The sequence below is a fragment of the Microcaecilia unicolor genome, chromosome 5 (genome assembly GCF_901765095.1).
Source record: "Microcaecilia unicolor chromosome 5, aMicUni1.1, whole genome shotgun sequence".
Taxonomy (NCBI): Eukaryota; Metazoa; Chordata; class Amphibia; order Gymnophiona; family Siphonopidae; genus Microcaecilia; species Microcaecilia unicolor.
The window spans coordinates 131,728,088-131,741,490 of NC_044035.1; positions in this window are offsets into that span (position 1 = coordinate 131,728,088).

Genomic DNA, 13,403 nt, shown 5'->3' on the forward strand with positions numbered 1-13,403 from the left:
TAGGCTTATTAGCCATTTGGAAACTCTCTGCTTTGCCTTTGCATCGCCTAAGGCCCTGGTTTGTTGGTGCTTGTTGCACTTCTGCCTAGCTTGGTTTTTATTCTAGTTCCTTGTCTGATGCTAGTTAGTCTGTGTGTAGTTTAGCTTAGGGTTATTGTTTGTTTCCTAGACTTGTTCCTTGTCTGTCTTTTGTGTTTAGTTTCTGTTTGTCTGTATCTCTTGTGTAGTGGCTGCTTGGCAGCTTTCAGTTCTGTCTTGTGTTTGTCAGTGTTTGTTTCCTGTTTCAGTGGCTGCTTGCAGCTTCCAGTTCCTACCCTGTCCTGTAAGTCCTGTCGGCCGCCTGCAGCCTGTGGCTCAACTCCTGGGGAAGGGCAGCTAGTGTAGGTGAAGTCTTGCTGTTCCTGAGTTCTGTCTTGTTCCTGGGGTGGGGTGGTTTTGCCTGCCACTGCCGCTCCTCGGCAGTGGCCCAAGGGCTCACTAATCTAGTTCCTGCTTTTGAAAGCGTGACATGAGGTAATTAAATTTGCTGATGACACAAAGTTATTCAAAGTTGTTAAATTGCGGGAGGATTGTGAAAAATTACAAGAGGACCTTACGAGACTGGGAGACTGGGCGTCTAAATGGCAGATGACATTTAATGTGAGCAAGTGCTAAGTGATGCATGTAGGAAAGAGGAACCCAAACTACAGCTCCACATATACCTCATTTGATCACTATACAACCTTGTATTTGCTATCAACCGACTGGGCAAATGCCTTGACGGTACTTTGTAAGCCACACTGAGCCTGCAAATAGGTGGGAAAATGTGAGATACAAATGCAACAAATAAATAAACTCTGGAATTCGTTGCCAGAGAATGTGGTAAAGGCGGTTATCTTAGCAGGGTTTAAAAAGGGTCTGGACAGCTTCCTAAAGGAAAGGTTCATAGACCATTATTAAATTGCAGTTAAGAATGATGGCAAGGTAGGGTGAATGGGGATCGATAGTGGAGTAGAGAGAAAAAAGATTTCAAAAGAAGGGGGTCATGAGACATTCCAGAAAGAAATATCTTTCTGGTTTCCCTCTGAAACATTGGAATCAATAATCAAAGTGATTTAGCCAAGCTGAAGATCCTCCTGCCCAGTTAAATCACTTCTTCCTGCCTATCTGATGATATTCAGTGGCACTTAACTGGAGATTGCCACTGAATATCAGTAATAACCGCCCCTGCACTGTTCGATTATTGCTGGGGCAGTCTGTAGTCGGAACACGGAAGGAGCCTGGGTGGAGCCGGTACTTGACTGGTTAGTGACACTATTCAGACTGCTAACTGGTTAAGTAAGCAGCTAAGTTAGGACAGTGGAAAGATACAAGCATGTACAGTGAGGCTATGGCTAGAAGTCATGGTGGCCATTTTGACACTGAAGTCATAATGGGCAAGAGCAAGTGGGCATCACTCCTGCCCTTAGGACACCCCTGTACCACCATGGATATCAAAGGTAGGCTTGGGGGGGCTACAGGGGGTAGGGGCCTAGTCAAGTGCTCTACTTGTCTTCAGTGAGAAAGAGGGGGATCGGGATCAGAGGAGGGAGGAAGGAAGGACCTGGAGGGGGAGACAGGGCGTACTTCCCCATATGCAGGTCCCAAATGATATTCACATGGGGCCCACATAAGTGTCTTATGCAGGACTCGACTGAATATCAGCTAGAAACTATATAAGTTCCAGTGACTAGCAGATTTCATTATGGCCCCGAATAGTCAATGCTGGTGCCTGGACATGACCCAGCACTGAATACTGGAGCCTAATTTTGCCCACAGCAGTCAGTGTTTAAAAAAACTGCTAACTGCTTTGGCTGACTATCGACCAGATTAATACTTTCTTTTCCCTGAATGAAGAATGCTAGGTCTTCCCAAGTAGAAGATGTGTAAAATGGAATAAAACATTAATATTAGCTCTTAGAGTGCAAATGAACTAGTACAAACGAATTTGTGAACTGAAGAAGCCTGATATGGAGTAGAATATTCATATAGTAGTAAATCTTGGACATAAAATGTACAGATTAGATCTCCTACAAAAGATGATTTAATAATCCATGATAAAATGTATCACAATTATCTATGTTTTTACAGTGCACATAGATGTCATTGTAGAACCCCTATAGGTCTAGAGCAGCTCTCTTCATCAGCATCAAGGGCAAAATCCAATTTAAAATGATAGTGTGCAGTAATGTATTTTCAATTTCCACAAATGGGGAAGATTTCAGCTTTATAAAATGCTCCTTATATGTAGCAGCTCAAAGATACCTTTACTTAGTGAAATTCAGGAGGGGATAGCATGAGCCATGAAAATGCCTGCCTGATAGCCTGGCTCCTCTGAACCATCCCACTTTAGTTCCATTTCAACATCATGTCTAACTCTAGTAGACAATCAGAAACTTACTGGTTGATATTCAAAACAATTTAACCAGCCGGAAACGGCTGCTGACTGGTTAAATCGCTTGTTTGGGACTATTTGCTAATTTTCAGTGGCATTTAACCAGTTATTACCACTGAAAATTAGTGGTTCAGCGCCTAAGTGAAAGCTGGATATTTTGGGGACATTCTGGGGGCAGAGTCGGCACTTGGCCAGTTAAGTGCCGATATTCAGCACTTAACTAGCCAGGGTAACCGCATAAAACACAGTCTTGTCTTTATGTGGAATTCCATGACCTGTTAAGTTCTGAATATTAACTTAACCAGCTATGTGTCAGCCGGCGATGTATAAACCAGATATTCACTGCCCGAAGCCTGGACATGGCCAGGCATTTAATATTCGGGAATAATGCTGGCAGTGGTCAACAAAACACTTACTGCTGGCAGGTGAATATTTACCCCATAGCTGATAGACTTGCCTACAAAGTTTAGTACTTAGGATGAAGAGTAAACTATATACAGCTACCCCACAGAGAAGTGCTAAGCTAGGGGGCCTACCTACATGTTTTCAGTCCATGAGTTAAATAATTACTTAGTACATAAGTATTTGTTTGGATTTTGCTCACACCTTTTTCAGTAGTAGCTCAAGGTGAGTTACATTCAGGTACTCTGGATATTTCTCTGTCCCAGATGGGCTCATAATCTAAATTTGTACCTGAGGCAATGGAGGATTAAGTGACTTGCCCAAGATCACAAGGAACAGCAATGAGATTTGAACCAGCCACCTCTGGCTTTTAAGCCCAGTGCTTTAACCACTAGGCCACTCCTCTATTGCCACACTGGGACAGACCAAAGGTCCATCAAGCTCAGTATCCTGTTTCCAACAGTAGCCAATCCAGGTCACAAATACCTGGCAAGATCCCAGAAAAGCTCAATACATTTTATGCTGCTTATCCCAGAAATAAGCAGTGGATTTTCTCCAAGTCATTTTAATAATGGTTTATGGACTTTTTCTTTAGGAAACCGTCCAAACCTTTTTCAAACCCCACTAAGCTAACCTCCTTTACCACATTCTCTGGCAACGAATTCCAGAGTTTAATTACAAGTTGAGTGAAGAAAACTTTTCTCTGATTTGTTTTAAATTTACTACTTTGTAGCTTCATCGCATGTAATTTTGGAAAGAGTATACAAACAATTCACATCTACCCATTCCACTCCACTCTTTATTTTATAGACCTCTATCATATCTCCCCTCAGCTGTCTTTCTCCAAGCTGAAGAACCCTGCCCACTTCAGCCTTTCCTCATAGGGCTTTTAAAATATAGCAGCTGCCTGTTACTTCCTGATAGAAGCTAGGCTGCTAAAATGTTGCTCACCATCCAAAAAGTGACAGATGATTTGATGAAGGGAGTGAGATGCATTGGTTTCTTTTGAATAAAGTTAGGGCTTGGAATTCTGTTTATAATTCTCCTGAGCCATTTTTTTTAAATTCTACAAACAAGTCATGAAAATGATTTTATTTTCTATTCTACCCACTCCCACAAACTCATAATTACTGCAATTACTGTACATATTGACAATGCTTTAAAGGGAAAACTTCATATGCACTAAAATAATTGGATGTTTCTCATATCTATCTGAGAATCTGCAAATAATCAGAATTGTGAGCAATGGGGTCAACATGATTAGTAAAGGTTAGCAAGTGTTCTACAGAGCTCACAAATTGATTTTCAAGTATTAATGCATATTGCATAAGACTTGTTCTGCCTATATCCTTCATCAGTATGCCGTGCCTTCTAATCTGCTGATTCCTTAATGAGGTTGTTATTGTGATGCTTCAGATAGAAAAATGCAACTTCATAGTTATAATAAATTAAGTCCAAATGTACTAAAGGGATTCTCTCATTTTGTGCTTAGTATATCTGCCCCTATGGCATTAGTGAGAAGTCGGCACTAAATTAATTGACGTAAACGGTCTGGGAAAGACAGTGCCTGCTTTCAAATAAGGTAAACTGAGAAGCATGCTATGATTGCAAACTACTACAGTCTTAAGATGAGTACTTGACCTCTGAGTTTTGTCTAAGGGGGCACTTATAGAATTAATAGCAGCCATCTGAAAGCTATTCAAGTGATTCACAGCAATAGGCCCACTTCAGTTTTTCAAACCTAATATATCTTTCATCCATCCTGATAACTAAATGGATAAATTTCAATCTAAGTAATCTAAATAAATAATACAGTAGAACATCAGGGAAACAACGGGTGACCAGTGGTTAACTTGTGTTTTGCCTTATTTTGATAAGGTACAGATCTTGTATAAGAGCATTCTTTTTTTTTATATAATTTATATTTTTATTTTACATTTACATATTAACATAAATGTTTCAGCAGTATCTCACTTAACATGACCTGAAAAATCTTTCCAAAGAAAACATAATCTTCAACTTTGTCCACATAATTTGGATCCAAGAACCAGAAAATACCAAAACGTACAGTGAAAAATAATCATCAATAGAGCAGTAGACAGCTTAACACACGCAGCCGATATACAGCAAATCAATTATCAGTTGCGATCGGGGTATCCCTAGCACCTTCTTTAGAATTTACAAATGCTATCAGTTTCTTGGGGTCAAAGAAAACATAATTTATTGAATTCAAAGACACTTAACATCTGCAAGGGAATTTCAAAACAAAAGAACCACCTAGATTAAGAACTTTAGGTTTTATAACCAAACATTCTGTCCTTCTTTTCTGTGTTTCCCTTGCTAAGTCAGGGAAAACTTGTATTTTAGACCCCAGGAAAACTGCATTCATATAGCGAAAATACATGCGGAAAATATTATTTCTGTCTGGCTCTAATACAAATGTCACTAGAAGGGTTGTTCTTTCCATTTTTACTTCCAGAGAACTCTCTAGGAATTCAGTCAGATTTAAATCAGGTTGAGATTGTACAGTCAAAGTTCCTGTGATGTATTGGGCTCTGACAATAAGCGGATAGCCTCCTGTCAGAATTCCCAATATCTCCCCAAAGTATTTCTTCAGCATATCAAGTGCAGGTATAAGAGGTGACTTTGGAAAATTTTAAAACTGCAAATTGTTTTTCCTCCCCTGATTTTCCAAGTACTCAAGCTTACGTGCTTGAAACTCCCTATCCCTGATAGCTGAGACTGCAAAACTCTGTAAATGAGCAACCTCAACTTCTAGTGACGTAATTTTATTCAAATGATTTTCAGTTTGTCCAGACAGAGTTTGACACGAGTGTTTCAAATCTGCAATCTCTCCCCTAAAGGAGTTGGATAACTGAAGAAGGGAGGAATTTAATCCCTGTATCACATCCCATAACGATTCCATAGTTTACAACAGCTGGTCTCACTATACCTCCATTCCCTCTGGAAGCAGCGTTCTGGGCAGTAGAAGAGAGCTCCAGACTTTGGCTTTCCTCCGATAACAGCCTACCCAGGGTCGACACCGCGACGGGTCCTCCTCTCACAGTTAGGGAAGACTGGCCCCTCTCTGGCGCCTCTCCTCGCTGTGACCCCGTCAACGCGTAGCTACTTCCTGGTCTTGGAGGAGCTGCGTCAGGTAGGGGGCTTAACGAAACTCCTCAACACTGCGGTCCACCTCCGAGGTTGTGGATTCCGTCGAAGCATGTGTCAGCTGTCCCAGCGCATGGACCCCAAAGCTCTCCAGGGTGGTTTGTCGGGCGGTTGGGGCTTCCACCAAGCCTGAGGAGGTGGGTATTTTGGGTTTCCCCTTCCTTTTCCCATTTCCAGCACGGAGAAAATTCCCAAAGACAATTCCACTCACAGGTGATCGGGAGCTCCACCACACCACAACTGTTCAAATCGCCATCTTGGATCCTAATGCATCCTGTATAAGAGTATTCTTAAACACTGGCCAGTACTGTCCTTGCATAGGCAGTTTGTTATTCAACCCAGGTTTGCGTACACTCGGAGCCCTAACTTAAGGGAGATGTTTGGTAGAAATAGGGACATGTACCTGTTGACCTCTAATCAAGTTGAACATCGTAGGTGTGTTAAGTGTGTTTATTGCCATCTGTGTATGGAAACTACAGTAGTAGCAATTCACATGTAATTACCAATATACGCACTTCGCACCCAGCATTTTAACATCTAACATTAGGGGACCTTCATAAATTTACCACCTAAAAGCCCCTTTTTTCATACTGGATTGTGTCACCTTCATGTTTCCTTCTCTTGGAAATCCCTTAGTTACGGTTTTCACACATTCATTAATTTATGTACAGCCATAGCCTGCACCAAGTTCAGTGCACTGAGCAGATTCGGATGAACATTTTTATCATAGAGTTATTTTTCATCATCTATCATTTTTACAATGTCCCAGAAATATAAGAACTGCTGTTGAAGCAGCAGACGTCAGACACCAGCATCCATGATTTATGCTTGTCATGTATGGGACGCAAATAAAATATTTTTAGGAGTATTACTTATGTTCATGGTTGTGAAGAGAGCAGATATAAGAACACAGAACATAAGAACAAAAGAGTTGCCATACTGGGACAGACTGAAGGTCCATCAAGCCCAGTATCCTGTTTCCAACAGATGCCAATCCAGGTCACAAGCACCTGGCAAGATCCCAAAACATTAAAACAGATTTTATGCTGTTTATCCTACAATAAGCAGTGGATTTTTCCAAGCCCATCTTAATGCTGGCTTATGGACTTTTCTGTCAGGAAATTATCCAAACTTTTTTTAAAGCCTACTAAGCTAACTGCTTTTACCACATTCTCTGGCAATGAATTCCAGAGTTTACTTACACATTGCATGAAGAAATATTTTCTCTGGTTTTCAATTTATTACTTAGTAGCTTCTTTGCATGCCCCCCTAGTCCTACATCTCTAGCCATTTTTCTTCCATATTTCTCTCTTCGCTTCTTTGAGTTTAATCTAGTATTCTTTTCTATGTTTCTCTTCTTGAGTTCTTCTGTATTCCTTGAATTCCACCTCTTTTGCTTTATTTTTTTTTCAGCCACCTGTTTGGAGAACCTTATCAGTTTCCTTTTCCTCCTGCTTTTATTAACTTTCCTTACATAGAGTTCAGTTGCTATTTTTATAGCTGCTTTCAGCTTGGCCCACTGACTTTCCATTTCTCTTACAGTATACCCTCCATCCCATCAGTTCTTTCTTCAAGAACTCTCTCATTTTACTAAAATTAGCATTCTTGAAATCCAGGACTTTGAGTTTTGTGTGTCCAGGTGGGCATCCATCCAGGCATTAGACACACGTTCTCTGTTCATGAGCATCAGATCCAGCATGGTCCTTTTCCTCATGAGTTCTGGCACTATTTGTCTGAGCAGAGCGCTTCAAAGAAATCCATAATCTCTTTAATTCTTTCTGATTCTGCAGTTGGGACACTTCAGTCTGCATTAGAAGGTTGGAATCTCCTAGTAACAGCATCTCCCCTTTCAGACCCAATGTATGGATATCTGCAATCAGATCTCTAACCAGCTTCTCCATTTGCATTGGAGGCCTATAGATGACATCTGTGAGTATAGAGGTTCTGTCTTCTCTTTTGAAGCTAATCCATAATTCTTCTTCCATTCCCCAGGTTCCCTGTATTTCAACTGCTTTAATATTGATTTTCATATACAGTGCCACTCTTCCACCCCTTCAGCCATCCCTATCCTTTTGAAAAATGTTATAGCCGGGTATGGTTGCATCCTACTCATGGGATTCATTGAGCCATGTCATGAACAGTGAATTACTATAATCTAATCTACTGAGAACTAAGGCATGTCCAAAGTTGGACTTAGACGTAATATCGAAAATGCCCCTCCATGTCCACTAGGTCAGTGCTTCTAAGTTACCTAGCCCAGCTGGTTTTTCATGACCAATGAACCCCTGTGTTCATATTACTCCTCCTGGCTGGTTCCACTCCCTTGTTCTGCTTTTCAGAATTACCCAGTGAATACACATGAGATAGATTTGTATACAAAGGATGCCCAATAAATATATATCCTTTTTTCTCTTGCATATTCTTTGTAGATATCCTGCAAATATGACTGGCTAGGTATGCCTCCAGGAGAGGACTGAGAAACACCGTACTAGAGGTGGTCATGAGGAAAGATTTTGATTTATTTTTATTTCTTTTATTATTTTGTCTTTTTTGTTTGTTTGTTTGTTTGTTTGTTTGTTTTGCCTCTACATTTAATTATGCTTTAACGTGCAAAAACAAAATAACATTTTGTTGTCTTTTTTGTGTCATTTTAGATGGAAAATGGCAGAAAATAAAACTAAGGCCTTTGTGATTTCACTGTCATTTTAAAACAACAGCACATCCCTTTGTCTACTAGTAGTAAACTTGCCAGCTGGTCCTCCTAAAGGTTTGCTTATGAACCATCTTTGTAGGAAGGCGTATATTCTTTGATTGCAAATCTCTTGTACACATGTATACCTATGAACTAATGTGCACACAGTAAATTAATTGCATGCATTTTTACTTTCTTGTGCACAATGAGTGTGTAAAAAATGAATAGGTCAAATTATTACAAAAAATGCCCCAAAATAGGGTTAAATTTGTTTTAAATGAACACTAACCAAATGTTTTGGGCCATGTACACCCCTATCTGTAGACTATTCTTACAACAGGATAAAGTGGAGTTAAATAGATCATCTAGCTTTCAACTGCTCCTGATGGTAAACACTCTGTCAAGGGAGAATCATTACTCAACTAGAAAATGCACAGAAAGTTCTGGTTTTAGTTCATGTTTTCTTGTAGGTCAGAATGCAGGCCGTTAATTCAATGCATATTTTCAGACTCAACCACAGGAGATGTTGTCTACTCTTATTTTAAAACATATCATAAAGGAAAGTAGTGGAAATGAATTATAGGTTACACTAGCAGTAATCCTGTCTGGGCAGGCATTTACTGCCACTTAAGGTCCTGTGTAGAATGAAGACTCTCAGCTTCCTCTCAAGCTTTTATTTCCAACAGACAGGGCATAAAAATATTGGTTAACGAACCGCCCATAGGGGATTATTGCATTAGCACAGTGAGAGCACAGAACTCCATGAGTTATATGGATGACACTAGAGTACTGCATTTGCTAACACCTCAGCAATTACAGTAATCCTTACTAAATGGCAAGGCCCCTGTATTACAAAGACAGATACTCTTTCGGTTTCCAAAGTTCCAGCTCCACTTCCAGTTTATTGGAGTTAAAGAGCGCATGTTTTTACAGGGGCAATATACCCAAACAAATTTGCGTACCAAGGAGTCCATATTCAGTTGCTGTAGCTTAAACTTGCTGGTTCCCATGGATAATGTTGTTTCTCTATTTGGATCACTTTTCAGAGGAGGTAGTGGCACCGAATATATAGATACACACAACATTTGTGAGTTTAGTTATACATTTAAGGCTAGATTCTATATATGGTGCCCAAAAAATCCGCACAGAAAAAAAATTATGCCTAGGCGTATTCTCTAAAGTATGCCTAAATTTTATAGAATAGGCTTACATTTCTGCGCGGTATATAAAATGCACCGAGCAACTTACCATGTGACCAAATTGGTTGTGCCCATTTACGACACTTTTTACTTGGCGTAAATCCTGATGGATAAATTAGGCTCAGATTGGGTGTATTCTATAATAATGTGCATAGATTTTAGAAATGACCACACCCTTCCCATGACCATGCCCCGTTTTTAACTATGCAACTTAGAATTTAGGTGCACCACGTTATAGAATACACTTAGCGAAAAGTGCACGTAAATCTCAATTAATGCCAATTAGTGCTGATATTTGTTTGTTGATTAGCTAGTTAACCAATTAAGGTGTCATATACAGACTCCGGGGGATAGCAACAATATTCCACCACTGTGGTGTAATTCTATAAAGAGGGTGTCCAGAACTCACATAAATGACCAGAATACTGGTATATATGCATGTATGTGTGTGCATACGTGTATAAATGCCAATAATCTAGCTATACACTATTCTAAGAATCTAAGCTTAAATGCAATGGCACATAGTTTGAAGAAGGCCATACACATGGGCAGATTCTGGGCAGGTTGCACAGTTATATGTGTAAATTATAGAATACTATAATTTAAAAAATGTTTTAGCAATCTAGGCTCAATTATTTACACCAGCTCTACGGCTGTTGTAAGTTGTCTCACATAAAATATACCCCCTGATATTCAAAGGCCTGTAACTGGCCAGGATCGGCACCTGGCCACTTAAATGCCACGTGGAAGGGCATAATCGAAAGGGACGCCCAAGGTTTTCTGAGGACATCCTCACAGGATGTCCCGGCGAAGGGCGGGGAAACCCGTATTATCGAAACAAGATGGGCGTCACCTTTCGTTTCGATAATACGGTCGGGGACTCCCAAATCTCAACATTTAGGTCGACCTTAGAGATGGTCGTCCTTAGAGATGGTCGTCCCCAATTTTCGGCGATAATGGAAACCAAGGATGCCCATCTCAGAAACGATCAAATCCAAGCCCTTTGGTCGTGGGAGGAGCCAGCATTCATAGTGCACTGGCCCCCCTCACGTGCCAGGACACCAACTGGGCACCCTAGGGGGCACTGCAGTGGACTTCAGAAATTGCTCCCAGGTGCATAGCTCCCTTACTTTGGGTGCTTAGACCCCCCAAAAACCCACCCAAAACCCACTACCCACAACTGTACAACACTACCATAGCCCTAAGGTGTGAAGGAGGGCACCTACATGTGGGTACAGTGGGTTTCAGGTGGGTTTTGAAGGGTTCACATTTACCACCACAAGTGTAACAGGTGGGGGGATGGGCCTGGGTCTGCCTGCCTGAAGTGCACTGCGCCCACTAAAACTGCTCCAGGGACCTGCATACTGCTGTCAGGGAGCTGGGTACGACATTTGAGGCTGGCAAAAAATATTTTTAAAGGTTTTTTTTTAGGGTGGGAGGGGGTTAGTGACCACTTGGGGGGAGTAAGGGGAGGTCATCCCCGATTCCCTCCGGTGGTCATCTGGTCAGTTTGGGCACCTTTTTGAGGCTTGGTCGCAAGAAAAAATGGACCAAGTAAAGTCGGCCAAATGCTAGTCAGGGATGCCCTTTTTTCCATTATCGGCCAAGGACGCCCTTCTTTTTTCCATTATCGGCCAAGGACGCCCATGTGTTAAGCACGCCCCAGTCCTGCCTTCGCTATGCTTCCGACATGCCCCTGGGAACTTTGGTCGTCCCCGCGACGGAAAGCAGTTGAGGATGCCCAAAATCAGCTTTTGATTATGCTGATTTGGGTGACCCTGGGAGAAGGACGCCCATCTCCCAATTTATGTCGAAAGATGGGTGCCCTTCTCTTTCAAAAATAAGCCTGAAAGCTAACCAAGTATATACCCCCTTAAATGTTAGGAGTGAGGACTTAAACTGTGGGGTATGTGTTCAGCATCTAAGTGTCAGAGATACACACCTAACTTACAGTATTCTGACGGTTATCCCCAGATTCTATACATGGCAGCTAGATTTGCACGCCAAAATTTGAGTGATAACAACTAATTATTAAAGTTAATTAGTACCCATTAAAATTTGCACTCACATGTGGCTGCACACTATTCTATAAGATGTCACACCTAACTCTAGTGTGTAACTCAAAAAGGGGTGTGGCCATGGACGTGCCAAGGGCACTCTGATAAGTTGTGCATGTAGTTACAGAATAGTGCCTCAGTGTGCCTAACTTGGGTGCCAGCATTTACACCAGGTTTTTGCAGGCACAAGTCTGGTGCCCAAAGTTAGGCACGGCAATCGTCCGCGAGTTGATTCTATAAATTGTGCATACTCTTTATAGAATCACACTTATTGCCATTCTTTCCAGTGAAAGACAGAAAGTAGGGGGGTAGATGAACCTTCCAATGCAAATAAAGGACATTTTACAAGTCATCCTGTGTAGGAAGGTTCATCTACTCCGTACTCGCTGTGTTTCGCCTGTAGCTTTCTGTAGAGGGTTTTGGTTCCTACACCTTGAGTGGTTTTTACTCCTTCAGTTCTTACTGGCGTCAAATTTGAGCGCCATTTGTAGACCTTCCTCATTTGTGTGTAAGTGGGAGCCCTGCTTGTGCTCTACCCATACAGTATGTCCATCCTCCTTCCAAGTTGTGTAATGTGCACATAACAATTGGTGCTTATGTTTTAGAACTGCTCCCTAAGGTGCCCTTTTACTAAGCTATGGTAAAATGGGTCCTTCGTTGATGCTCTTTTTACCACAGTAGGTAAAAAGGCTGAATAAAAGAAATGGCCATGCGGTAAGATTGCACTTACTGCAAGGCCATGTGGGGGGAGCATTTAGGTGGCAGTAAGAGCTCCCACACTAACCTGACGGTAACCAGCCAGCGCACAGTTCTGCCTGATTACCACCGGGTAACCCCCCCTATGGAAATTTCCACTAGCACCAGAAATGCTGCATGCTGGGGATAGAACTAGCACTGGCGCCTGTGATGTGCCGGTGGTAATTCCGGATTGCTGTATGGTAAGCCCAAGGCAGACTTACCGCCGCTTAGTAAAAGGGCCCCAAAATGAGCTGGTTGAGTATCAGACCCAGTAAAGCTATGCAAAACACTTTCCACAATGTATTGCATAATCTCTGTTGTGAAATGCACTAGCAATTGAGCATCCTATTTAAAAAATGCTGTCTTTTTGTTTAGGGCTATCCCTTCCAAGTAATTAGTACACGTTTGTTTCATTCAGAATCCTTTTGAATTCTTTTTCAGTGTTACAGAATTAAGCAGGCAAAGTTCATAATCTTGTCTTAGACTTTGTTGTGATTGCCCTGAATGTGTTTCTTTTGCTTTCACATGCCAATAGGATTGGCTGGAGGAATGGGGAGTGGAGCCTTTCTATGGGAATCTGCTTTTATTCTCATTAGCTGGATTTCAATGTTTTATATAAAATCCTATAAAATGTTTGCATAACTCGCAAGCCTCTGCATGTGACTGGCCCTTTAAGTGGATGCTATCAGACTCCCTGAAGGGGAGACATGGAGGAAAATGCTAAGCTAGAA